Source organism: Giraffa tippelskirchi, chromosome 7 (assembly GCF_054371585.1).
Source record: "Giraffa tippelskirchi isolate mGirTip1 chromosome 7, T2T-mGirTip1v1.2.pri, whole genome shotgun sequence".
NCBI classification, from domain to species: Eukaryota; Metazoa; Chordata; class Mammalia; order Artiodactyla; family Giraffidae; genus Giraffa; species Giraffa tippelskirchi.
Genome location: NC_137281.1, coordinates 153155638 through 153181472, shown reverse-complemented (window position 1 = coordinate 153181472; position 25835 = coordinate 153155638). Strand labels below are relative to the sequence as shown.

General features: G+C 41.4%; 1 long non-coding RNA gene and 1 other non-coding gene across 5 annotated transcripts in view; one reads left to right on the top strand and one right to left on the bottom strand.

The window, feature by feature from the left end:
- Positions 1-25835, bottom strand: part of LOC145513671 (uncharacterized) — a 793767-nt gene that overhangs the window by 305585 nt on the left and 462347 nt on the right. The gene's annotated exons all lie outside the window — the stretch shown is intronic.
- TRNAW-CCA (transfer RNA tryptophan (anticodon CCA)) lies at positions 22379-22450 on the top strand. Its single transcript has one exon. It is a non-coding gene; the product is annotated as a tRNA-Trp (tRNA).

Here is a 25835-nt window from a genome sequence, read left to right as displayed (position 1 = left end):
ACAGGTTGATGACTTAGGTTTATTTCCATATTAGGGTATAGCACAAATGTTTAGGAAAGCTTAGCTTACTTCCTCTGTGATGGGCTGTACCTAAAATGTGAAATGGGATGGCAAACATCAGAGAGCTAACATTGCTTCACACGTCGCAGTTATTCATATAATATTCGATTCAGTTCAGTTCAGTTCAGTCACTCAGTCATGTCCGACTCTTTGCGACCCCATGAATCGCAGCACGCCAGGCCTCCCTGTCCATCACCAAATCCCGGAGTTTACCCAAACTCATGTCCATCGAGTCGGTGATGCCATCCAGCCATCTCATCCTCTGTCATCCCCTTCTCCTCCTGCCCCCAATCCTTCCCAGCATCAGGGTCTTTTCCAATGAGTCAGCTCTTTGCATGAGGTGGCCAAAGTATTGGAGTTTCAGCTTCAACATCAGTCCTTCCAATGAACACCCAGGACTGATCTCCTTTAGGATGGACTGGTTGGATCTCCTTTCAGTCCAAGGGACTCTCAAGAGTCTTCTCCAACACCACAGTTCAGAAGCATCAATTCTTCAGCGCTCAGCTTTCTTCACAGTCCAACTCGCACATCCATACATGACTACTGGAAAAACCATAGCCTTGACTAGATGGACCTTTGTTGGCAAAGTAATGTCTCTGCTTTTTAATACGCTATCTAGCATCTTTCCTTATTTTTTCCCTTTCTTCTGTCTTTGTACTAAGCTGCTTCAGTTGTGTCTGACTTGTTGCGATCCTATGGACTGTAGCCCACCAGGCCCCTCTGTCCATGGGATTCTCCAGGCAAGAGTACTGGAGTGGGTTGTCATGCCCTCCTACCCTTTCTGAAATAACTTCAAGATTACAAACCCCATAAGGGAAGGGACTTTGTCTGATTTACTTCATCAATGTGTCTTCAAAGCAAAGGTTAATTCATCACATCTATTATTAATAGTTAAAGAAAGGATTCTGACTGATCATCTCTATAGAGTGTCTGCTCTTGTGGTAAGCCTGAATGAGGTGACAGCTGTGATAAATTAGACAGTGTTCTGGACTATGAAGAGTATATAACATAGTGGGTGAAATAGATACCACTTCATTGCAAATAGATGGGAAAAAAATGGAAACAGTGAGACTTTATTTTGGGGGGCTCCAAAATCACTGCAGATGGTGACTGCAGCCATGAAATTAAAAGATGCCTGCTCCTTGCAAGAAAACCTATGACAAACCTAGACAGCATATAAAAAGCAGAGATATCATTTTGCCAACAAATGCCTGTAGAGTCAAAGCTATGGTTTTTCCAGTAGTCATGAATGGATGTCAGAGTTGGACCATAAAGAAGGCTGAGAGCCAAACGATTGTTGCTTTTGAACTGTGGTGTTGGAGAAGACTCTTGAGAGTCCCTTGGACAGCAAGGAGATCAAACTGGTCAATCCCAAAGGAAATTAACCCTGAATATTCATTGGAAGGACTGACGTTAAAGCTGAAGCTCCAATACTTTGTCCACCTGATGCCAAGAGCTGACTCATTGGAAAAGACTCTGATGCTGTACAAGATTGAGACCAGGAGGAGAAGGAGGTGCCAGAGGATTAGGTGGTTGAATGGCATCACTAACTCAATTGACTTGAGTTTGAACAAACTCTTGGAGATAGTGAAGGAAAGGGAAGCCTGGCATACTGCAGTTCATAGGGTCACAGACAGTTGGACACGACTGAACGACTGAACAACAGCAACAGAACTGGATATACAAGTGTAGCAGGGCAATATAACTATTGTAATAGAGGGATGGTGTGTACCCCGAAAACTGAGATTGTGCTGTTGATATAAGAAGATATTGAATCCAGAAAACCCTCTGAAATGTGAAAAGGTTTTTCATGAACTTAAAGACCAGATGTAAAACATTAACTGCTCTGTTATTCTTGTCACCTGTGTATGAGGGACAAAAAAGAGGGGTACAATCATTCTGATGATTGTGTTTTCTTATCTGAGAGTAGAAGAATTTTTTTGAACATTAGTCCAATGAATATCAAGGCCAAAACACTAAAATGAGAGGAGTCACAGAAGAGTGCAAGACAGTGACAAAAATGGGTGCAGAGGAGCTGCAGAGCCCAGGGAGAAATGTGGGCCTGAGGGCACAGAGGCAGGGACCTTGCGTCAGAGCCCAGCGTGAAATGCTGGCCTGAGGGCAAAAAAGCAGGGACCTTTATGTTTTGAGTGCTCATTACCAGATGGCAAGGTATATTGGCTTGGCTTAGATCAATATATGAAATAAAAATAGTTGAGTAAGTGATGTTAGAAAGGATCATAATGATATTTCACACCAAATTTCAGTTTGTGCAAAAAAAGAAAAAAAACCCTGAAGAGAGAGAACACTGTGTCTTGTATGAGTCTCTAACAACCTGCAGATAACAGTCCCTCAATAAATGATTGTTAAGTACAATGGACACAAGATGATGAAACATGATAAAAGAGATAATTAATGTGAGGTCATGGCTTTCCCACCGAAACTGAAGGATGATAATACAGATTCATCGGGTAACCATGGGATTTTGAAACAATACAAGTCTGAGTTTGAAACTTGATTTCACCTTTTGCTACAAGCATAACCTTGGAAAATTTCTTGCAAGCTTCTGAGACTTTGTTTTCTCATCTGTAAAATATGGATGGTAGAGTAGTTAACTCATAGGATTGTTACAAGGATTAAGTGTTTTACACATATTCATTTAACTGAATATTGAATATTTTTGCATGTTATAATTTTCCAATTTATTTTAGCTGTCTCAAAACTTCCAGTTAGGAAACAAAAGTTTTAAGGAACAAATAATAAAGTGGGAGCACCTGGAAAATGATTTGGAAATAGTCTAGAATGAGATTATTTATTATTAAATAAACAAAGATTTTCATATGATAATTAAGAGTAAGGGGCAAGATTTCAATGTAACATACTTCCCTGCAATTTGATGGAATTCATTTGACATTATGTAGATGCCAACTGAAGCGCCTTAATTAAATTATCCCAAACAGAGTAGCTATGGGTTGGCTTTCCTGTCATCCAAACTGGTCTTCTGGGGCCCTTCTAACCAAATTAACTGACTCAAAAGCTATTTCTGCCTTTTTTTTTTTCAGGACTTACAAAGATAGAGTCAACACAGAGTCAGCAATAGATTGTGGCCTTTGGGAGGTCACACGGCTCCACGTTCAGAATCCCCAGATGCTTATCAAGGTCAAGCATGCCTTACTTGAATGAGATATTTATTCCTGAGAACAGTCCTGAAATCTTCTTGAGGACCTAAGGAGAGCATTTCCCTTGAGGACATTTTCACTGGGAGGACTTTATGTTTGCCTGTGTAGTCTGTCAAAAAAAAAAATCACCTGAAGATGGGTTTAATTCACCTTATTACTGAAAGGAAAATGTGCCGGGACAAAATTACTGCAGAATAAGTAGGCTTTTAGGTATCTTCGAGTATATGATATTGAAACACTGTAGCATGTTTTTCTGAAGGGACTGGTAAGAAGATGTGGAGAGGACATTTTAATTAAGAATTGCACATTCTAAAAAGCAAAGTTTTTTCTTTCCATCTGAGAAGAGTCCCTTGATAAATATTATACTTCAAGAGTAGCATTTTCCACTGAGTTTCTATAAATGTTATTACATCTATATGTTTGCATCTATCATTTTAATAATATTCACATTGTTTTTATTTGTATCTTATTTCATTTTACTTCTCTTAATGAAATTTCAAATCCATGGATGGATTGATTCTTCATAGTTCACACAACAAACATTTATTAGGTACCTACTGTTAATGTGTGCAGGAAGTACCTATACTATTATATAAGACAGAATGATATAATAATAGAAAAGTATGTACTTTAAAGGTCAGTGATCTTGAATTTAAGCCCAGTTTTCACAATTACGGTTTTATGACCTATGACAATTTTACTCAGTTCTCTGAACCTCAGGTTACTCATATATGCAAAAGAACCAATGACACCTTATGGACAAAATCACTTTGAGAGTTCAATAAAATAATTTTCAGAAACCAAAAATCTCCTAATATATAACATGTATGTAATAAAGGTAAGCCCCTCCTCAAGGCCCTAATGCCAGGTGCTAGAGAGCTACATGATATATGTGTCATACCCCCCAAGGCAGGGATAACTATTATATATGATATTTATAACTCAAATCCATGCTAACATATTAATCATTCTAAGGGAAATCCTACTTTACACAGACTCCTTGGTTATACCAAGCAGCAAGCATTTAATGAGTCCTGATATTTCCAGAGCTGCATTATACCTCATTTGGGTTATTTCCTAAAGAAGGGTAAGAAATCTTGGCACTCGCAAAACTAAATATATTCATAGATTTGTCTTCAGCTTGTCATATGCATTCTCTTAAATATAAGGCATTTTATAAATGAGCATAGTTAATTCACATACCCTGGGGTAGTTGTGCTTTGCTTGCATTTATAAAGGAACACTATCAGATGGTGGGGTTTATCCTTTTAATCATTAGAAATAGTTCTATTAAATTCTGCCAAGGCCATTCTTTCAACTTTCAGGCTGCACTCTCCATTCAGAAGAAAGAATTTAATTACCTCCTTAACCCCTCTCAACTCCACTATGATTTATAACTAATTGTAATTTGCCTCCTTCTGCGCCATTCTTGGCCAGGCATCCACAGCTCTGCGTGCTCTCTCTCTCCTGACTTAACTGCCTTCTCAAACCTGAAACTTCATTACCACCTTACTCACAACTTATTTCTCAGAGTCCTTCTGGAGAAATGAACAGCCAATGGACACCCTGAAAGATTCAGGAGGACTATGCTAATTTGCACGACAGCTTGCCCAGTTTTTGTTGCATTAGTTTTAGGATGAGAATTAAGAAGCGACGTGTCTTGGACTTCCCTGGCTGTCCAGTGGTTAAGACCAGTGCTTCCAGTGCAGGGGGCATGGGTTCTATCACTGGTCTGGGAACTAAGATCCCATATGCTTTGTGATGTAGCCAAAAACTTTTTAAAGAACCACTAGAAGTGACATGTCTTCCCTTATCATACAATTCACAAGTGTGAACACAACTCAATACTCTGGATCAAGCTGACCAAGAACTAACTGGAGCAAAGAGGAGATAGAAGAGAGAAAGTATCAAGGCTAAAGCTGTGGTTTCATATCTAGATGATGACTACTGGGAAGTCACTGATACCCAATGTCTCGGTGCTATATGGGTCCATCTGGCTTCATGTTCTCTCCCGGTGTTGCTGCTGCTGCTAAGTCGCATCAGTCGTGTCCAACTCTGTGCAACCCCATAGACGGCAGCCCACCAGGCTCCCCCGTCCCTGGGATTCTCCAGGCAAGAACACTGGAGTGGGTTGCCATTTCCTTCTCCAATGCACGAAAGTGAAAAGTGAAAGTGAAGTCACTCAGTCGTGTCCGACTCTTCGTGACCCCATGGACTGTAGCCTACCAGGCTCCACCGTCCATGGGATTTTCCAGGCAAGAGTACTGGAGTGGATCGCCAGTGCCTTCTCCTCTCTCCTGGTGTTGCTGCTACTGCTAAGTCGCTTCAGTCGTGTCCGACTCTGTGTGACCCCATAGACGGCAGCCCACCAGGCTCCTTCGTCTCTGGGATTCTCCAGGCAAGAATATTGGAGTGGGTTGCCATTTCCTTCTCCAGTGCATGAAAGTGAAAAGTGAAAGTGAAGTCGCTCAGTCGTGTCTGACTCTTCGCGACCCCATGGCTGCAGCCTACCAGGCTCCTCCGTCCATGAGGTTTCCCAGGCAAGAGTACGGGAGTGGGTTGCCATTTCCTTCTCCTGGTGTTACTCATCCCTAAATTCGGAAATGCCTTCATCAACTCCTTTACTGATTTTCTCATATCTAACTATTGTCCTTGTCTCTGGCTGTTAAATCCTTAGGAAATTTAGCTTAGCTCTTCTGATTTTTTTCCTGAGATAAATGAAACCACATTATCCTTTCTTTCTAGTTTTCAAAACAATAATGAACTTGTAAGCCCCCAGGAGGACGTTATTCTTCTACAGGGTAGTAATAATGACTAATATAAATAATAATAATAAATAATAATATTAATAAATGATAAAACATTGCACACGGGACTCTCAATGAGTAGTGCAGCAGAAAACCTGGCAATCGGATTCTGGAGTCAGACTCCCTGAAAATGAATCCCAGGTTCACTACTTTTTAGCTGTGTAACCATGACAGAGCTACTTAAAAACCTCTGAGCTTATTTCTCACATGCAACATGTGATTATCTGATGATTGAAATAAATAACCTTATTTTATCCAATGGGAAGCATAAGGGCCAACAGACATTAACAAATTATTATTATAGAGAGATACCTTGGTTTCATTTTGACTGGATTATAACAGAAACCAGATCATCCATGGAATAGAACCCACAGTGAAAAATCTCATGAGAAATGGATCTGTGAAAAACCAAAGGCCATCAATGATTTTTTAACATGTCTCATTAAAAAAAAAAAAAAAGCATTTTCTATTTCAAGAAATGCACTTAGGTCTCTTAGGATTCAAGGAAAAGAATGAAGGGAGAACAAAATAGCACAGCTCCAACAGGATCCATCACGGCAGAGGTAGCCTTGGATGCAGCCATCAAGCCGCAATCAAAAGGCTAAATGAGCAGTATTGTTGGGAGGAATGAGAAGAGATGAGAACTCACTAAGGACAACTCCTGCTACGGGCTCTTGAAAATTAATCTCTCAGAAAATGAAGCAAAAAAAAAAAAAAGATTGTGCCAAGTCTTTTTAATTGATGAATAATTTAGGGATGATCAGCAGGAGCATCCATCCAGGCAGCTGATTAAATGCAAAGTATTTTGATAAGCAGAAAGTTACCACCACAGGCCTCATAGGGAAAGGAAAGCATCTGTACCAATCAATGCCAGTCTATATATATTGATATGTGTTACCGTCTCTTCTTTCCCCATCCCACCCTGCTTTATCACAGGCAGAAAAAGTTACCTCCTCTGTGAGTTTCTTTCTCCTGTCAAAATGACAGAGGTTAAATGTGGATATAAGAAAGGCAATTAAAATAGATCTGTCACAAGTGTGCTATCCCAGTGTGCCTTCCTGATTTCCTTCTCTAGTGTGAACTGCTACTGAAGGATGGTAATTGAAATTTGTCAGTGTTGACAGCTGATGACGAATATGGAGATTTTCATTACATATCCCTCCTGGAATAGGAAAGAGATGAGTGCATATTAAACTCCAGATGGAAGCAGGTGTAGGACAGGGAAATGCAGGCACTACTCAAGCCGGCCAAGCAAGAACTGCTGGGGAGAAGTCTAAGACCCTCTGGAATTCATCTGGATGGAAAGAGAGATGGCATTGGTTTTCTTCAAATTTCACTATGTAGCCTCATAGTGTGCAAAGTTATCATTTATCCTCACAGCCATTTATGTTAATATCAGCTGGAAGCCCCCCTCATAAACTCCCTAACTTTTGGCAGAATCAGTTTGAAAAAGATATGACATAACTACTTCCTTAAGCTTGAAAATGTTGTAACTTTATAACCTAGAAGCCTGGAAGTCGTTTCTAGTGTTCATCTGTGTTATTTTATATGGTGTATGTGGTGTTTCTGTTCATCCGAATAGCTAAAAGAAATTTGATTAATCATATTACACAAGCGGAATTCTGCCGAAAGATAAAAGGAAATCGACTTTAGTCAATATTTTGCTGACTTTTGACATTGGTCAAGAATGAATATTCATTCTAATGGATTTCTGATGATTGGGACAGAAAGTGAACGTGCTCTAAAGTTGTGGTGCAGGGACCTGCCTGGTGGTCCAGTGACTAAGACTTTGCACTCCCAATGCAGGGGACCTGGGTTCAATCCCTGGTCCGGGTACTAGCTCCCACATGCCATAACTAAGACCACATGTGGCCAAATAAATACTTAAAAAATAAAAAAAAAAGTTGTGGTGCAATATCCCAGTTAGCTAACATAGCAAACTACCCCAGACTCAGCAGATGAAAAGAACAACATTTTTACAGTACCCTATAAACGTGTAGGTCAAGAATTGAGACAGGGCTCAGCTGGGTGTTTCTTGAGGTACATATGGCACTGATGGAGTTCTCTCAACAGTATTCAGATGGCAGATACCCGGGTCTGGAGGGCCTAAGATGGCTTCACTCACATTTCTGGTTGTATTAATACAAGTTCTTATTTTCTATATTCTTGATGCCTTGGCATCTGGGGTTTTGCTGAATGGGGAAAGACTGCCTGTCTCAGGGCTAGCCAGTTCCTAGAGATAGCAAGAGGACCTTTCATATATAAACCAATCAATAAAAAAATCTTTAGCCCCTAGCTTCCCTCTTTATGGGCTTCCCTGGTGGCTCAGACGGTAAAGTGGCTGCCTGCAACGCGGGAGACCTGGGTTTGATCCCTGGGTCGGGAAGATCCCCTGGAGAAGGAAATGGCAGCCCACTCTAGTACTCTTGCCTGGAGAATTCTGTGGACGGAGGAGACTGGTAGGCTACAGTCCATGGGGTCGCAGAGAGTCGGACACGACTGAGCGACTTCACTCAGTCCCTCTTTATGGGGTTTCCATAGAGCAGGTATGCTCAGAGTTAATATCACTCTGTTTTAATCACCCCACAGCCAGGTACCAGACAAGGAGGGTCCTACCCACCCGTGGAAGGCTGCTGAAATTATTCAAATTGGTCAGTTTCCCTGCCTCTTCCATTCCTTCCCATGGGAACCAAAATACAGCCCCTAGCCCACGCTTGCGCCTTACTCCTCTGCCTTCTTATCAACTCCAGTGCTTCCTCAGGTGGCCCTGTATGGCCAGGCATGCCCTTTTCAGAAATTATGAGTCAAATTATGATTCATCAGAAATTATGAATCCAACTATCTTTTCTTCATTTTTATTTACTTATCTGTCTTTGGTGCTGCATGCCGGCTTTCTCCAGCTGCAGCGAGCAGAGGCTGCTGCTTGCCGCGGTGGCTTCTCTTGTTTCAGAGCACGGGTCTAGGGTGCACAGATTTCAGTAGTTGCAGCGCATGAGCTCAGTTAGTTGCGGCTCACGGGCTCTAGCGTGCGGGCTCGGGTAGTAGTGGCGCTTAGGCTTGGGTGCCCCGCGATGTGTGGAATCTTCTCAGACCAGGGATGGGACCTACGCCCCCTGAATTAACAGGTGGATTCTTAACCACTGGACCACCAGGGAAGTCCCAAACTATACCTGAACAACAATAAAACCTACACTGAAATGAAAACAAGACAAAAAACTCGTGCAGTGACAGGAATGGCTGGAAGGTTGGGGTCTGCTGGAAGTCTCATGGGGAGACCAACACGTGATCTCAGAGTAGCCAGACTTCTTTTTTTTTTTTAATTATTTATTTATTTTAATTGGAGGCAAATTACTTTACAATATTGTAGTGGTTTTTGCCACACACTGACATGAATCAGCCATGGGTGTACATGTGTCCCCCATCCTGAACCCCCCTCCCACCTCCTTCCCCATCCCATCCCTCAGGGTCATCCCAGTGCACCAGCCCCAAGCGCCCTGCCTCATGCAGACTTCTTAAATCACAATTCAAGAGTGTCCCGAGAGACGAGGGCAGAAGCTGCAAGGCTTGTTATGATTTTGCCTTGAGAGTCTCGGAGTGTCATTTTCTCTGAACTGGTCAGGTAAGTCACCAGGTGAGCAGAGATTCCAGGGAGATAATGAGGCTTCCACCTCTCAATGGTCAGGGTAATAGAGAATTTGAAACCATTTTTAATCTACTGTAAACAAGTTCACTTTAGTCAGGCCTTTAAGGATTCCTCATTGAAGATCAGTGCGGGTATAATTCTAAAGGAATACTAAGGGAGGTGTTTCCTAATTTTGAGATCTCCTGGTTCTCTCTGGCGGTGTTACCTAGGATTTCTGCATGATTTCAGGCACAATTGTATCTGATTATATAGTCACTGGCGCAGGAAGCAAAAAGTCAAAAAATAGGGATGAGAAAGCTCCACTTCTTGGGAAGAACAACAAAAATAAATATATCTTCTGATTTCATGGAGGGAGGCATGACATTATGATGATTATAAAGAGCTAAAAGATAGAAACAGAGGTGTGTGTAAATGCCCCTAATGAGGCATTAGTGTTGGGATTGTATCACATTTGTCTTCCAAACCACATGCTTTCTAAACATGTATTTGCATTTTGGTATAATGAGTGTAATTTTCTCTTACTGACCAAAATTACTTTAAATGTGAAAATGATGAAGCTTAAAAATGAGTAACTCAGTTGATCAAACACCAGCATACTAATGGCTCCAGATTTCACCAGGAGTACTTTCCCCGTTCCGCACCCCGGGACCAGCTAACTAAGAGCTAAATTCCATGCCAAGAATGTATTTAGTGTTCTTGGGTTCCCTCAACTTCTGATGAAGATGTCATGCAAGAAAAGGGCTGAAAAAGACAAAAGGCATATTTTACTCTTCTTTAGCCTCAATGACAAAGGACATTTAGATGTGCAATTAAGCATTTTTCAAAATACTGTGCCTATTTATTTTTCTATCAACATGTGGTAAAATATGAATACCCCCTGAATCTATCTAATTACATAAAGAATATTGAGGAAGCAAGTTCCTTACATTTCACTGGAGAGGAGCAGTCACACTGCTGGACTGCATTCAAGAAGGCACTGCTTTCCTATCATCAGACAATTGTGCTCCTTTACATAATCAGTATTCAGGGGATGCTATTTTGCTAATAGGCAAAATCCTACAATGACAATTTAAATGGTTTGAAACATGCGCAAGATAATTTGGAGTCACAGCTCTGCCAATTGCTAAACAAGGGCAGCAGGAATGGAGACTCTGAGCACCAAGAGTGCTGCTGGGGGAACAGCCTGTCCTGTTTGATCAAGGAAACTGCACACATCAAGTCAGGAGCTCAAGCCAGCGGATATCATCGCCCCAGACTCTTACTAGGGGAGATTAACTGTCTTCACTGGATAACTCCACCACTCACCACGGTGGAAACAAAGAATAGGCAGATGGTTTTCAGTGGACAGGAGTGCAAACTCAGGCTAAAATACAAAAAGATCTTGGCTTGAGCCCTGGCTATGCTACTAATTAGCTCTGTGAGCTTGGGTAAGTCAGTCGGTCTCTCTTAAATTGATTCTTCGTCTGTTTGAAAAGTAAAAACAGGACTTAACTCCTAGAGCTATGAGGATTAATTGAAATACTTCATGCTCAACAGCTCAAAGTCTGACAAATAGTAAGTACTCCATAAAAGTTAACATCTGCTGTTTAAAATGTGGAATTAACATAATTTTGAAATGATGAACCCCACATGAATGGGCTTTAGGGAGTCAATGAATCTCCAGAAAATGTGACAAAATTCTGAATTTTTCTGGGAAGAAGTTTCATTGTTGCTGTTGTTGTTTAGTCACTAAGTCATGTCTGACTCTTGTAACCCTATGGACTGTAGCCTGCCAGGCTCCTCTGTGCATAGGATTTCCCAGGTTGCCATTTCCTTCTCCAGGGGATCTTCCATGTCTCCTGCATTGGCAGGTGGATTCTTTACCACTGAGCCACCAGGGAAGTCCAGAAGTTTCATAGCTTTCATTCGAGTCTCAAGTTGGTGCACAGCAACAGCAAAAATGTAATTATCACTACCTTCTATATTTTCCAATATAGAAAAGTTATGTTTATGAACCTTCAACAAATATTCTTCAAGTTTCACTAAGTACAGGCACCACACTAAATTCTGAGGATCTAACAGCGAGTTTAAGTACCTTCTCTCAGAGAGGTGTGTACAGAAGAATGGAGAATGGACATCAATGGTTAATCCATAAATAAATGTAATAAATATTAAGAAAATGAAGAGCAGGATACACATGGCAGGAGAAAACAATCTCAATAATTGTTTAGGTACTTGCACCCAACCCTGACCCAAGTCTGGATTTGAGCAGATGTGGCTTCCCGGGTTAGGGCGGATGGGGCTCAGCCTCCTTGTACTTGGCTGGAGTGGATCAGAGCTGAGGGCTACAGCTCGAGGCTATGAGGTTGGGACTGTGTGTATAGGAGTCCTGCTCACCAAAGCAATCCAGCGCTCCGACTAATCTGGCTGAAGTCTAGATGTACCACACAGCTGGCCCTTTCTTCTGCTTAGAACTGATTTACTGCAAAATCTCAAAATACTAGGACCATAACACATTTATTTTTTCCCAACGACAGCTTGCTACAATATTATTTCAAGCCTTCTTTCCTGCTTGAAAGCCATTACCTAAACAACATCAACAAATTTGTGTCTGCTTATGGTAACAGACGTTTGGTAGAATTATTGCGGTAATCATTTCACAATATATACAAATATCAAATCATTATGTTGTACACCTGAAGCTAATATAATGTTATATGTCAATTACACCTTGATAAAAAAAGCATTTTGTATGTATCCTTTTAAATGTCTATAAATATATATAAATATAAATTTATATGAATTCATTAACTGATGATAGGATATTTGCCTTTGTGGTCTCTTTCTTTTGCTTTATTTCATTTCCTCCTCTACCTCCCAGCTACATCACAGCTTCTATAACACTGTCCTTATTAATAATTCAGGTGATATTATATATGAATCTATATAAGATTTTATTATTATCCATACTCAGAGTCATCCATGTGGGTGTGTATATATATATATAGATATATAGAAAGAGATATAGATGAAGAATCTTATAACAAACACTCTTCCTCATCTTGCCCACCTTGCTCACCTAGTTAACAATATCTCACAACTAGTCTTCCAAGTCAATTATTATATCTCTATTTAAATTTTTAATGGCTGCATATTATCCCATAGTATGGATATGTCATGATTGCTTCAGTCATTTTTCTAATATTATGCATTTACTTATTTCAGGGTTTTATACCATGAACAATCTTGCAATAAGAACCCTGTTCATATATTCTCATATCCTGTTAATTCCCAAGAAGGGGTCTGCTCAATCAAAAGTTACATATGTTTGTAATTTTAATAGCTATAGGCAATTCATTCGCCCCAATGATTAAGCAGTTCACATGTTGTCTCCACCTGTCTTCACAGGCATGTAGGATGCACGGTGTTAACTGTGTGTCCCCATTCCCACCCCCACCCTGCCCAAAAGAACTTTACCCTGCCAGTTGCGTGAGTCACAGCCCACCTTTCACCCCCTAACGACTCTAGTCTTGGATCCCATTCAGCCACTTAACAAATATTTACTGAGCCCTACTCGGTGCCACTTATTTTGCTGGGGCACCTCGGGATACACAGGTAACAAGATATCTGACAGAGACAGTGGATGCACACCACCAAATAAATCTGAGGCGCTGGGGAGTACATGTCAGGGAGAGGTCACGTAGTCTAGGGAGACTTGACTGAAGGAAGAAATGTTCAACTTTTTTCCTCTTTAAACTCATAGTTTCTTGTGGCTGCTCTAACACATTACTACAAATGTAGAGCCTTAAAACAATTTGTTCCCCTTTTAACTGAGTGTACTAAGCTCCTGATGTGGTGCTGATAAATTGCCACAAACATACTGCTTTAAAACACTGGCATTCAATCAAAACTTCAATGAAGTACCACCTCACAGCAGTCAGAGTGGCCATCATAAAAAAGTCTACAATTAACAAGTGCTGGAGCGGATGTAGGCAGAAGGGAGCCCTCCTACACTGCTGCTGGGAGTGTAAGTGGGTACACCACTATAGAAAACAGTGTGGAGGTTCCTCAGAAAACTAAAACCAGAATTACCATGTGACCCAGCAATCCCACTCCTGGGCATATACCCAGACAAAGCGATAATTCAAAAAGATGCAAAGACCCCTGTGTTCATAGCAGCACTATTCTCAATAGCCAAGACATGGAAACAACCTAAATGTCCACTGACAGATGAATGGATAAAGAAGAGATGGCACATATATACAATGGGATACTACTCAGCCATAATTCTGGCATTGAATTCATACAGAGAAAAATTTTTTTGGATCTTAAAAATGAAGCATACACCTTACTAATAATTTTGGAAAGATAATATGAACAATGACATACACTTATATAAACTACATTTATATTATTATTATATATAAATATAAGACAAATATATACAAAGAATTATCATCTACCATAATTAAATGTTTCCAGAAAATGTAACAGATTAAGAAGCAGTTCTATCTATTAATCTTATATCCCTAGTTTGTCCTTTCCCCTATTCCATCTCCTATCACCATATTGTAAATCAACTATAACTTAATAAAAAATAAATAAAAAGGAAAAAATGCAGTTATTTATCTGTATCTCTGGTCCACTCTGAGCAGTGAATGACCGGGTGCTCCTAGTCATTTTGTCTTGCAATAGTTTGAGCTCTAAGCTTCAGCATATACTACTCTCCTCCTCACAGTTTGAAAAACAAATTTCTATTCTTTGTACCCCTTTTTGGATGCCAACCTTTTCAGTCTTTCTTTTTCTCCAATTTATCCATTACTATGTTTCCAGCTTTGCCACAAGAATTGCACAAACAAGTCTCCAGTTTGCTTTGCACCCAAGCTCTGTTGAATGAGATTGCTAATTGTTTCTTATTTGTTTATAAATTTGTTTCTCTATCAACTGCTATAAAATTCTAATAAGTTAAACCAATTATTTAGAACCCAAGAGTGACTAGAATTTATTTTTCTTCCTTTAATACTAAGGAGAAAGACAAGTTCTTTGCCAACTTATTCTTTAAAAAGTATTTGGCAAAAAAAAGTTTGAAATAATTTATTAAACATAGCCCATGCATTTGCCTTTAAGCTGGCAGTGTTAGTTGCTCAGTCATGTCCGACTCTTTGCGAGCCCATGGAACTGTAACCCACCAGTCTCCTCTGTTCATGGCATTCTCCAGGCAGGAATACTGGAGTGGGTAGCCATTCCCTTCACCAGGGGATCTTCCCTACCCAGGGATCAAACCAGGGTCTCCTGCATTGCAGGCAGATTCTTTACTGTTTGAGCCACCAGAAACCTATCCAGTCTCTTATAATACCCAGTTTATAGTTGACATTCACATGTGACATGAAACATCCCATCATTTAGCCATGACAGACATTGCTGGCCAATCTTGATGCATTCTTTTTAGCTGAGACTTGGTTTCAGAGTCCTTCTGAATGGGACACTTGGCCAATCACCCGTTTGTCCGAGAGAACACCAGAAGGGAAACATTTTAACCATTCTTGGATAGCTCTCTTTTTTAGACTTTACCCTGCATTTAAACTATGGTCATAAATTTACTCCAGCAAACTCTGTGGGCATCATATTCTCACCCACAGTAATCTTGGGAACCCATGATTCAGAGCAAGTGTTTATTGGAAATATTATCCTATGTGCTACTTGATTCAACCAGTTATTTGTCTTGACTAACTTTTAAGGATAATCATTGGAAGGGAAAAAATTCTGTCCTATTTTCTCTTTAATATACATGTTCTTTTCTCTTTCACTGTGGCATTTTCTGTTTTTCTCTTTCTTCCTGAACATAACAATAATAGTAATAGATATCCACTGTTTTGAAATAATATGTAGCATTTAAAGTTCTTTGCTCAATACTTTGAAATGTTCTTTGAAAAGTGAAAATGCTTTTTGAACTGCTGTATAGTCATGAATTAATGATATTGTTTATCCCACCACTAAAAGAAATCCAATAGATCTGGGGGTGAAAGACAAAACTCTCCTACAGGAAGGCAGATGACTGACACCTCAGAGGAGTACAGGAAATTAGAAACTTCACAGGCAAAACTGACAACTTGTTTTAAAATTTAAATGTTAATTCTCTTACAAGTGAGTCAGAAGAAAAGTGACTGAGGACTGAAAGTGACAAAGACTAAAATATTATCTATAAACACAAGTCAAAAATCACTTTTGGTGACTCACTCTCCTAAATAGCAGTAATTCAGTTCAGTCCTCACTCAAACAGTGACGCAGGTTTTGGTTGGAGGAGGTCACGGAGAGTCAAGACTGACGGTTGATCTCATGCTAGACCCAGGGGATCAAAGGCTCTCAGCCCCCTCCTTGGTCTGGAATGTACATTCTGCTCACTGTTCTCACAGCAGGAGCAGATTTCAAGGACACAGGCTTGAGAGAGTAATGTGTTGTTGAGACGAGACCGTGTGGATGTTGTACGTGACTGAGCCCTGTTAAGGCCTCTATATAAACCATTTTTTAAGATTCTGGCAAATGGGTGTGGATTTTCCAGGTGGTTCATTGGTAAAGAATCCACCCGCCAACGCAGGAGACACGAGAGATGCAGGTTTGATCCATGGGTCAGGAAGATCCCCTGGAGAATGAAATGGCAACCCAATCCAGTATTCTTGCCTGGGAAATTCCATGGACAGAGGAGCCCGGCAGGCTACAGTCCCTGGGGTCACAGAGCGGACATGACTGAGTTATTGAGTGTACACACTCAGGTGGGTATAGAGATCTACTTGTCTCACAGCCAACCAAGACAAGCCTTGTTGTGTGTGAGTTCCCTTGCTTGTTAAACTTGCCACCTCCCAGTGTGAAGTGGCTGCCTCTCTCTCCTCTCCTTGCTGTCCATGTAGGGGGGCCAGTTTCTGAAACAACAGCTTTGCAGTCAAACAAGCCTGAACTCAAATTCTGTCCCCAGGCCCAATCAAATGGCAACCTTAAAGGAGTCACTTCGCCACTCTGAGCCTTCAGTTTTCATTTGTAAGAGGGAGAATGTGACATTATGTAAAGCACCCCACCTGTGCCTGGTGTCAGGGTATTCAATCCAAGCTCAAGAAGCCTTAGCTTCCTTCCTCCTTAGGGATGACTTGCCCTGAGCTGGGGAAGGTCAAGGGGACTCTCTTTGGAATTCAAATACTCTTAATTCTTGCAGTGGCCAAGGACTGATTTCTTAACAAAGATGACTAGGAGGTGCTCATTTTAAAAATGTGAAACTGATTTGAATTTACTCTGATCAATGCAAACACAAAGCACTAAGTTGATTTTCTGTAGTTCAAATTACTTTAATTGTAGAGGTGAATTTTAGAAGCCTCCCATGCCTAGCCAGTGAATTTTTAGAACTGAGGCTTTGAAAATGAACATTAAACTATAATAAATTATTTCTCCTCCCCGGGTATCAATTTCCAGGGAACATTCTGGCCTAATACCTCACAGCATTTAGTCCCACTGTGGGTGGCTACAAAAGGGGGTGAAAACTATGGAGCAAGTGGAGGGGTCTGGACCTTCAAAATACCCCACATCCCCACCCTCAAGCAAAGTATCTTCAATCTTACATGTAATATGCTGTAAGTTTCTGTGTAAGATGGTTTGAAAATTATAAGTGAAAATTTTGAATCACTGGAGTGAGCATACTCTGTCTGGTCTCCCCTGCCTACCTCTGGGATCCCATTCCAGGCCGTTCTCTTTACTCACTGACATTATTTCCATGCCTTATATGTGCCAAGCTCTTTCCTACCTTAGGGATTTTGCACATACTATTTCTTTGGCTTAGAAATCTCTTTCCACCATTTTTCAACTGGTCAATATATGGATCCTCTATTCTTTGAGTCTCTGTTTATTTATCACATCTCCAATGAGACCTTTCTTGTATCACCAGCCCCATGTAAATCAGTGCTTTCCCTCGAACTGCTAGATAAAATACAGGACAGCTGGTTAAATTTGAATTTTAGATGAATATCAAATAATTTTTAATGTTTCATACTTAACGCTAAAAGATATCTTAGTGTTTATCTGAAATTCATGTTTACCTGGGCATCCTGTATTTTTATTTGTTAAATCTAGTAACACTATTTTTCCTTATGATTGTCCTCAGCAACCCACAGTTTTCCTTCACAGCAACTACATCTCAATTTTGAGTACTTATTTAATGTTTCATTTTACTGTTCCACTGGATTATAAAGCTCCAATGGGCAGAATCTAGTCTGTTTATTCTCTGCTACATACCTTCCAATAAGTACAATTCTCAGCCATACACCTCCCAGAGAGCTGAACGGTCTCTGCTTTAACCTATGTCTATTCTTGTTCCAAAATACCTGATGCTTGTCAAAGATGTTTTTCAGTTACACCTCAAAGGAAACATGACAGTCAACCACCCTGAACCAGTTTCAGTCTAACTGCAGGAGCAGTCCCTATGTTGAGGAAATCAAGAAGGGTTTGAACGTTGCCTTAGCTTCATTACCACGCTAAGATCTCAGTCCAAAGAGGGGATATGTATCTTGCTAGGCACAATCAGTGCTGTGTCCAACGGAACCAAGGGGGCTGCACATGTGTCAGCTACTCCTGGACATCACCACCCTTTTCCCCAGAGACGTATCTGCCTCTTACCTCTCAAAACCACCCCCACTTTCCTCCCTATGGGGAGACAGTGTCTTTAGAGCACTCTCTCATTCCCATTCTTCGATCAGCAAATACAGTTTCTGCTCCTCTCTGCCCACTCATTCACCTGGCGCTTGCAGCACCAGGCAAGGCTGGAGTCCACCCAACTGCAGAGGATCAGTAACACAATGTCTGGCACAATAAGCGGTAAAAACAATCTGGAGTTTGATGATGTGGAAATACACAACTGGAGGGAGGGGGACTTCCATGATGGTCCAGTGGTTAAGACTTTGCCTTCCAGCGCAGGGGGTGTGGGTTCAATCCCTGGTCAGGGAGCTAAAATCTCACATGTCTTGTGGCCAGAAAACCAAAACATAAAAACAGAAGCAATACTGTAACAAATTCAATAAAGACTTTAAAAATGGTCCACATTAAAAAAAAAAGTTTTAATAACTAAATGGAGGGAGGCATGAGGTGGAATCCCAATGTTTATAAATTGTAATGTTACTATTATTTATCTCTAAAATTAGTGCTTAGGCTTTATGATCCCCACTGACTATCTTGAAGTGAAAATTGTTGGATTACAAGTTTTACAATAAAGCAACTGCTTATTAAGACTTTCAGTTAATGATTCCTAAAGCTCTGAAATAGTTAGACATAGCCATAATAATAGATATGGCTATGTGGCCAATTGTAATACATTAGATATTTTAATTACATGATTTCTATCCTTTGTTGAGTTCAGTTCAGTTGAGTCATTCAGTCGTGACCGACTCTTTGTGACCCCATGAACTGCAGCACGCCAGGCCTCCCTGTCCACCACCAACTCCCAGAGTCCACCCAAACCCATGTCCACTGAGTCAGTGATGCCATCCAACCATCTCATCCTCTGTCATCCCCCTTCTCCTCCTGCCTTCAATCTTTCCCAGCATTAGGGTCTTTTCAAATGAGTCAGTTCTTTGCATCAGGTGGCCAAAGTATCAGAGTTTCAGGTTCAGCACCAGTCCTACCAGTGAACACCCAGGACTGATCTCCTTTAAGATGGAATGGTTGGATCTCCTTGCAGTCCAAGGGACTCTCAAGAGTCTTCTCCAACACCACAGTTCAAAAGCATCGATTCTTCGGCGCTCAGCTTTCTTCACCGTCCAACTCTCACATCCATACATGACCACTGGAAAAACCATAGCCTTGAATAGACGGACCTTTGTTGACAAAGTAATGTCTCTGCTTTTTAATATGCTGTCTAGGTTGGTCATAACGTTCTTTCCAAGGAGTAAGTGTCTTTTAATTTCATGGCTGCAATCACCATCTGCAGTGATTTTGGAGCCCAGAAAAATAAAGTCAGCCACTGTTTTCCTATCTATTTCCCATGAAGTGATAGGACTGGATGCCATTATCTTAGTTTTCTGAATGTTGAGCTTTAAGCCATCTTTTTCATTCCCCTCTTTCACTTTCATCAAGAGGCTCTTTAGTTCTTCTTCACTTTCTACCATAAGGGTGGTATCATCTGCATATGTGAGGTTATTGATATTTCTCCTGGCAATCTTGATTCCAGCTTGTGCTTCATCCATCCCAGCATTTCTCATAATGTACTCTGCATATAAGTTAAATAAGTAGGGTGACAATATATAGCCTTGACGTACTCCTTTTTCTATTTGGAACCATTCTGTTGTTCCATGTCCAGTTCTAACTGTTGCTTCCTGACCTGCATACAGGTTTCTCAAGAGGCAGGTCAGGTGATCTGGTATTCCCATCTCTATCCTTTGGATACTCTTCAATTTAAGTATGAGGTCCATTTTGTAGAAGAGAAAAGTAAAATTCAAACACTTCTTCTCCTAGGTCACACAGAGAGAAGGAAATGTCTAGGCTGTTTCAGTTAACTCCCACTTGACCAGGGCAAACCCTTCAAGTTAGGGCTTAGATGTGAATTAGCTTCTATCAATTACAAACATTCATGCAAGATTTGGAACAATGGAAGCGAGACAGAAGCTGACTTCTTGTGACTCTTGGCTTGTGCTTCTGGCCAGCAAGACCATGTGAGGTTTCAGTGCAGTAGCAGTCCAGTGTCATGGCCCAGTCTCTTGGATGATGGAAACAGTTGCAAAGGCAGTGCTCAGAGAGGCTGCTTACTTCCAGAATAGCACTGTAGCAGCATCAAGAATAGCACTTTCAAGAGGAGCAGTTCTGTATACTTTATGGAGTCACTCCAGGGATCCAGCCTAAAACCTGTTTCTCCAGCCTCTCCAACAATTTTATGCGTATTGAACCCCTGACATTAAATTCCCTCATGGTTTAAATACCTACAGTGAATTATATTTACTGCATGGAATCCTGATAGACATAGCAAGCAATCAGCAATTACTTTTTCCACCAGACCATGCTGTATGTAATTTTTATTTTTAAAAGAAGTTAAGGAAATTCCCTGGTGATCCAGTGGTTAGGACTTGGCGCTTTTACCACCAGGGTTTAATTCCTGATCGGGGACTAGGATTGCACATATCACATGGCACAGACAAAGTGTATATATATATATACCTCCCAGAAGAAAATAAATACATAAAAGAAGTTAAAAATTTCTCTGTATAGCTAGGTTCTTCAAGGATTGTAAGAAAGAGTCTGACTTCATATTCTGATGTTTGACTGCTGTTAGTTTTCTTTTTTTGGGGGAGGGGGCGGGTATAGTTGCTTTACAATGTTATGTTAGTTTCTGCTGTACAATGAAGTGAATTAACTCTATGTATACATATATTCCCTCCCCCTGAACTTCCTTCACACCCCAACCTCATCCCACCCACCCAGGTTATCACAGAGCCCTGAGCTGAGCTCTCTACTCTATACAGCAGCTTCCCCCCAGCTATCTATTGCACACACGGCAGTGCGCATACATCAACCTCCCGATCCATCTCCCCTGCCTCCCCCTGCCCCACCCCCGCCCCAGGCTGCAGGGCAGGAATAGAGATGCAGACATAGGAACTGCTATTGGCTTGTAAGCCTCATCCCTCTTCTCATTCTTCCCCCAGCTGCTGAAGCCGACACTGAAGCCCCAAGTGCCCCCTCCTTTGACTCTAGTGGGAAGTTCAACCTCTAGCAGGAGCCCCCACTCAGGTTCTATGCCTCTAATTACTGCAGAAACCCAAGCCAGTCTCCTTTCCTTGTTCGCCTAAGCCATTTTTGGACCAGCTAGGGGTCCGGCCCTGAACTCCCTTTTAGAAAGTCCCTTCGTGCCAGTAATAAACCTTTTCATACCCTCCTGCTGCACATGTGGCATCATCATCTTGACGTCCAAACAAAATTTTGGATGGAGGTTCAGAGTGCTTTCACAGAGTGACCACAGCAATGACAGTAGGTACTCATCTTAGTACAGACTGCTGTAACAACATACCACAGACTGTGCGGCTCAAACAACAGAGATCTATTTCTCACTATTCTGGAGGCTGAGAAGTCCAAGACCACGGTGCTGCAGACTTTTTGTCTGGTGAAGGCCCTCTTCCTGGTTTTCAGAAGGACACCTACTTGCTGTGTCATCACATGATACCCAGAGATCGCATCTCTCTTGTGTCTCTTCTTTCAAGTGCAAAATTCCACTCACAAGAGCTCTACCATCATGACCTAATCACCAAAGTCCCCAACTCATCAGGAGCCCATGAGCTGGGGATTCAAGAGTCTATGAGGATGTGCTGGTCAGTGGCTGAGGAAACAGAGGCTAAGAGAAGACCCGTAGGACGGCCCCACGGCCCCGGGGGAAGTACCAGGATTCAAGTTCAGATCTGCCTCCGTCTAGCGCCCTGTCCTTCCACCTCATCACACTGGGGATTAAGACTTCAACATGTGAATTTGAAGTGGGCAGGGGGATACAAACATTGTCCATAGCAATCAGTATTGTAACCTACCTGGAAATAAGTTAAGTAGCAAATTACAAAAAAGGAAGAAAAAGAAAAAGCACAAGTATCTGATCTAACTAAAGGTAATGCTGACTCACAGATAAAATTTTTTGAGGGCAAAACAGCTTTAGTTGAAGAACCCTTGCCTAGGAAGGTATTATGTGAAATACCTATGCACAAGGTTCCCTGGTGGCTCAGAGGTTAAAGCGTCTGCCTCCAATGCAGGAGACCCGGGTTCGATCCCTGGGTCGGGAAGATCCCCTGGAGAAGGAAATGGCAACCCACTCCAGTATTCTTGCCTGGAGAATCCCATGGACGGAGGCACCTGGTAGGTTATAGTCCATGGGGTCGCAAAGAGTCGGACACGACTGAGCGACTTCACTTTCACCTATGCATTAAAAACATTTCTGTAAAATCCAATTGTGATTCATTCTAATAGTTCCAATAGAAATGCAGTTATTTACCACATCCAAGCATTTTCAAAAACAACCATTGCATTAAAGAGCAGTTTTAATGCACCACCAGTATCAGGTTATTAAATATTTTAACTACTGAGTGACTAAGAATTAATATTTCAGGATTAAAATTCATTGATTATTGGATTCCTACTATGTAGTTGTTACAAATGAATGATGAATGTGATTTCCATGGAACATCTTTTAGTTAAGAAACTGATAAAGCTAACAGCCTGAGCAGGTACACAAATGACACTTGTAGAGTTGCCAGGGCACTTCAACGTGGCTTTGAAAGAAGACAGCATCTCTTATCGCAGAACTATGCTTCAACAAAATGAATCAAATCACAAAATTTTAGACCTACGTAAACCACTTGAAACCTTGATCTGTAAGCACCTGGTGACAGAAGAGGAAATAATTCACAGAAGTTAGAAATTCAGCAGCCCACAGGTGAACGGGCTGGTGCTATTTAGGGACAGTTAAGGTGAAGGGGTAGGTTGCTCTGTCGTGTCTGACTCTTTGCAACCCCATGATCTAAAGCCTGCCAGGCTCCTCTGTCCATGGAATTCTCCAGGCAAGAATACTGGAGTGGGTTGGCATTTCCTTCTCCACAATATCTTCCCAGCCCAAGGACTGAACCTGGGTCTCCTGCATTGCAGGTGGATTCTTTACCATCTGAGCCACCAGTGAAGCCCCTTCTTATAACAGTTAGTCAATGCTAGTATCCCTTAAGTACTTTCTTCAGAGTTCTGATGGGACGCAAACAGTCCTAATGCTAGAAAATATATTTTCTGGAAGCTTTTAATATACTACCTATTAGATAAATAAATTTCTCTAGTCAAACATATGTGTTCATATATACTCAACAGCCTGTAAACACGGTTGCTGCTGGCCTTTATGGCACCTTTTTGTAAGCGGGAAAAGATATTCCCTCTGGGCTGATGAAGCAGGATGCAAGTGAGCTATATTTTTAGCCACCAGAGATCCCTTAATGGGTGTCTCTGTGCAATGGGTGCCTCTCCACCCAGTGGCCCAGGTTATGAAATCTCCCTCCTTCTCTCTCTTCCTCCCGCCCCCTCCCTCCTGTGCATGCCCACTCTTTCCTCAAATATTCCCCTAACTCCCCTCCTCCTCTCCATCTCTTCAGCATCCTCAGCAGCATCTTTAGTTTGATATAGCGGCATCTGTGTTTTCATGGACTGTGAAAGGTGATGTGCTGTGTAGTAATGCACAGCAGACACTCCAGAGCCAGATGGAGCAGGCTTGAATCTTACTCTGTTCTTCACTCGGTAGACTTTGTCAATTTCCTTAATGTCTTTCATCCGCAATTTTCTTATATGCAAAATGGCAATAATAATAGTACTCTCCCCATAGAAGTGTTGTGAAGATTAAATGAGTTAATACACCTAAAACATTTTTAAACAATCCCTACTATACCGGGCTTCTCAGGTAGCTCAAGTGGTAAAGAATCTGCTGGGCAATGCAGGAGAGATAGGAGACACGGGTTCGATCTTTAGGTAGGGAAGATCCCCTGGAGGAGGAAATGGCAGCCCACTCCAGTATTCTGGCCTGGGAAATTCCATGGACAGAGGGGCCTGGTGGGCTACAGTCCATGGGGTCGCATAGACTCAGACATGACTGAACACACACACACAATATGCAGTACCCTTTATGAAAATGTTTACTCATTATTTTTCTCATGCTTCCTAAACCTGCAAGTCACCATAAGAATCAAGCAAGATACCTGATCTATAGGGTGTGAATGTGGCAAACACAGTGGCTCCTGGGGACTCAGTGACCAAGAACCTATTCCTGCACTGGACAGAATGAAGGGAATTGACTTCCTTTAGAACATGAACCCTAATGCGGAAAGGACCCCAGAAGGCTAGAGGCAGGAAGGTGCTCTAGAGAATGGGAAGATGGAAGGCTAATATCCTGTCCAGGTTTTAAAGTTAGTGACCTTGTTAGGGATCCTCAGGGTCTTCTTGGGGAAGAACCACCCCCTTGCAGCCTCCTACACCTTCCACAAGTTCCAAAGAGCAAGTTTAACCAGAGAAGTGAGAAAATGCAGAAACAAAGGAAAACATTCAAGCAAGGCAAAATAATAATAGCCATAAAACAAAGTCAAGAAACCTTAGTTCCTCCTCAAGGGCTATAGATAATATTCGGAAACCTATCCTTGAGTGGTTTTGCAGATACTAAAACCCCCACCAGATGGAAGACATTAGCTGCATGCTGACCACCAGCACACAGATCCCAGAGTGGTTGGAACAAAAAGGTTGATGATTAAGATTCCTAAAATGTCACCACCAACCAACCAGAAAACTGTCCATGGGCTGATCAGGCACTCTGCAACCCCCATCACTAATGGTCCCTTTAAAAACCCTTCCTTAAATACCATCAGAGAGTTCGGGTCTTTTGAGCGTGAGCTGCCTGTTCTCTTTGCAGTACACCCTTCAGTAAACACTGTACTTCCCTCAACAGCAACTGGGCATCAGTAGCCTGGCTTTGCAGTACACTGGGCAAGTGAACCCAAGTGCAGTTTGGTAACAACCTTAGTACTCCAGGGTCAGATGGACAGTCAGTTGCTGTGGCCAGCTGAATAGCATCCCTCTCAAATGTCCTACTTCCATACCTATAAATTATTTTATAGGCAAAAAGTAGGTTACTCAAACCAAAAAAAAGGTTACTTTACATGGCAAAAAGGATGTTGAAGATCGAGTTAAAGATTTTGAGATGGGTCAATTACCCTGGATTATTTGATTGGCCCAAATGTAATCACAAGGATCCTTATAAGTGAAAGAAGGAAGAAGAAAGATTTAAAGATGCTGTGCTTCTGGCTTTGAAGATGGAGCCAAAGACCCACATTCCAAGGAAAGTGGGTGATCTCTAGAAACTGGAAAAAGTAAGAAAACCTTTCACCTCTAGAGCCTGCACAGCAAGAATGCAGCCCCTGGCAGCACCTTGATTTTTAGCCCATGAGGCATGCATTGGGCTTTTGACCTACTGATTTGTAAAATAATAAATTTTTATTGTTTTAAGTTAGCAATGTATTACAGCATTAGTAAGAAATTAATACAGTTACCCAGTGCTTCCATGTCCTGAGAATTTTTGTTGTTGTTCCACTAAGAAACATAATTAAGTACCATTACTGTATATAACTAGTATGAAGATGCTGAGAAACC